The sequence below is a fragment of the Myodes glareolus genome, chromosome X (genome assembly GCF_982192425.1).
Source record: "Myodes glareolus chromosome X, mMyoGla1.1, whole genome shotgun sequence".
Taxonomy (NCBI): domain Eukaryota; kingdom Metazoa; phylum Chordata; class Mammalia; order Rodentia; family Cricetidae; genus Myodes; species Myodes glareolus.
The window spans coordinates 58,759,091-58,762,438 of NC_142053.1; positions in this window are offsets into that span (position 1 = coordinate 58,759,091).

The following is a 3,348-nucleotide window of genomic DNA, read 5'->3' on the forward strand; positions in this document are numbered from 1 at the left end:
AAACTGACATTTTTGGATGGAGATGCTTAGAAATTAAGAACATCCTCTTTTTAGTTGTTATGTCAGGACAAATAAGTGCGGTGCCTATCACTTATATATCAAAGTGGATCTAACGGCAAGGTTCTCCCAACATTCCTCAGTCCCTATGGGTTACAGGATATGGCTGACATACCCTGCCCTCTATCCTGAACTCTCCAGCCCAGGGACTGGGCTGCCCTTCCCTATATAATTCAACCATTTTTGTCACCCATCATCTGTGGGCCTCCTGGCTACTGCACTTGGTTCCCCTTTCTCCTCTCTCTCTTCCCCTCCTGCTGACTCCTCAAATGGCTCATGGTCATCACTGCTCTGGACTCTTCACAGATGTCTCTGACTATGCACTCCCCTTTACCTACAATAAGCTTTCAACTCTACCGTACCTAGGAGCCTTCATGGCGTTTCCTTTTTATGTTTTTTTTTTTTTTTTTGTCATCCACTAGAGACAGTCTTCCTTGTGTGTTGTTGATTCTTCAGAGCCTAAAACCATGTTTTACCTATCAATGGTAGGTATATTTTAAATAGAAGAGATTCTTTCCAGACTTGGCAGGTGTCTGATAAGTGATTTCAAATGAGTAAATAATTAGGGACTCCTATTACTACCAGATACTTTATCAAAGTTTGATTAAAAACAATACCGCTGGCAATATGCAAATTTCAATAATTGTGGGGAGGAGGGAGATTGAAAAGATGAAGAGAGAAAACCAGGCCAACACGTTCAGTAATGGAGGTCAGCAGGGTGTGGGAGGAGCTTCTAAGGAAACCCAGAACATTAGGGAAAGCACTCCCAGTCTTTGGCCATTATCCAAAGGAAAAAGATAGAAAGGAGGAAAAGTGATCGTTTTCTGATAGAGAACTCAGAAAACCAAGCAGACCACAATTGACAAAGGATATGCAAGCTGACATCCCAAAGGTCGAGCTTCCTCCTGGCAAGGAAAAGTGTATTATCTCATTAAGGCGATAACTATTTCTTATATCTCCTTAGCATGGATTTAGGTGAATCGGCCTTCCCCAGGAGTGCTTTCTTGACCTAATGATTGACAGGCCCAGGTGGATTAACTCTTGGCAAAGACACAGTCTGTAGAGTTCTAATCTTTGCAGCAGATCAGAATGTCACATCTCCACCCAGGCCCAGAGACGGATTCCATTCTTTTGGCCAGGAAGAATATCCTTAATGACCTCTAAGACTGGAAATATCTCAAGAGTTACCCAAATCATTCAGAAAACAAGCTGAAACTAGGGACTAGATATAATCCATTTCCATAATGGAAATCCAATTCCAAAGATCCAATTCCAAAGCAGTTCACTAGGAGGAATTAGTTTCTGGACTGGAGTTTTCATCACACCCTAAGGTATAACCTTCAGGTAGGTGTGTATATTTAGGAGAGAAATAAGAAAGCAGAGCTAACTCACTTCTGTCTTTCCTGCTCTAAGAACCAAGGACATTTCCTGCCTCTGGCTAGGTAGAAGAACAGACCCTGATCACTTTCAGGGTGCCCTGTACTGTCCTCTTTTCTGTGACCAGAAAAGACCTTAAGAGAGGTCATATGATCAATTTATATTTTTGAAGCCATATTAAGTCCTCAACTTAATACACATTTATCCTGTTGCCGAAGGCTATCAAAGAAGAAAATTTTATAACCTCTGCAGTAAAGCATTCTGAACACTAATGACTCCCACTGATCAGAAATCTCCCTTTGAGAGAGCTTCTAGCCCTCATTTATTCTATTCCCAAATGGATGGTTTCTTTGAAGGCCATTGTTCACCTGCCCCTCTGTCAGCTTTGTCACTAATCTGAATAGGTTTTACCATTTTGACTTTCTAGTACTCTCCTTCTTCCTCCTTTGGGACCTCCAAGTTTCTTGTATTAAAATTACTCTGAAAGTTTTGGCAGTCAAATATTAAAATGATTACAAAAATGTAAATGAGACTTACATGAAAATTTATTTCAAATGCAAACACACACAAATGATACCTATAAGCCTCTTTCACTTTTCTAAGTACTTTGAATAGAAAGCAAGGTTTGGCACGAAGGGGAAAGTGAAGAGGAGATTCATGACTCTTCTTTTAAAGGCTGTCTTTAGTTTCCCACATGAATTTTTCCCAGTCCCCATTACAGTTTATGCCTGACAATTCTCCAGGAAGCTGCTATTTCAAATGTGTTGTCGTGCCTGTTAGCTGAACTGCAAATTGTCACCTCTCTCGAGAGTATTCCTACCTAGTAAGGCTGGGGAAAAAAATGAAGGAAAGCTTTTCTAATTACTACAGAACTGAAACTGACCAGAAACGTCTTGAATCCAACCTTATTTCTCACTGGAGTGGAAGAGCCTTGAAGTTTCTGTCTGCCTTCTTGATTAGCAATGAGAGCTGATTTTTATAAAAATATGTTGGAGAAAATAATAAGGGAATTTCATACCTTAATGATAACGATTATGGGGTTTTGTTTATTTATGCAGCTTGAATACTTCAGAAAATTGGATCTTTCTAGTTTTGGTTTTGTGCTGCTACTGCCTAAGTGTTAACCCTTTCCTATTGGAAAGGAATCATTTCTTAAAGCACAATTTGCTACTAAATGGGCTTCTAGGTTGCTGTTTCATCCAAATTGATGTAGTCCCTCCTAGAGTTGGAAGTGGGGCTCATAAATCTCAGGAAGCAAAGGAAACTTACAGGGAGCAGCAGGAAACTCCTGAAAGCTGATTCACAAGTACTCCCCTTGAGGTTAAAATAAAACAAAACAGCAAAGAATTACTGGAGAGGGGAGATTCTGACCAGCCAAGAGCACCATTGTACTGTCAAGAGAGACCCATGGATGCAGCTTTCGTGAGTTGTTACTGATAACAAGGTGGGATTTGGTGGTTGCAGTTGTCTTTGCTTAGCCATGCTGCTGTAAGTAATCCCTCACCAGGACTCCTATAAGTGACCCCCAATAAACTTGCTGCATTGGTTCTTTTCTTCTTTTCTTTTCTTTTCTTTTCTTTTCTTTTCTTTTCTTTTCTTTTCTTTTCTTTTCTTTTCTTTTCCTTTCCTTTCCTTTCCTTTCCTTTCCTTTCCTTTTTCTTTCTTTCTTCCTTTCTTTCTTTCTTTCTTTCTTTCTTTCTTTCTTTCTTTCTTTCTTTCTTTCTTTCTTTCTTCCTTTCTGCTTTGGGTTTTCAAGACAGGGTCTCTGTGTCACAGCTCTGATTGTCCTGGAATTCACTTTGTAGACTAGACTGCCCCCAAACTCACAGACAGCCACCTGCCTCGCCCCCCCGGCCCCCCAGCACTGAGATTAAAGGCATGCAGCACCACTGTCCATCCAACTCACTGGTTCTT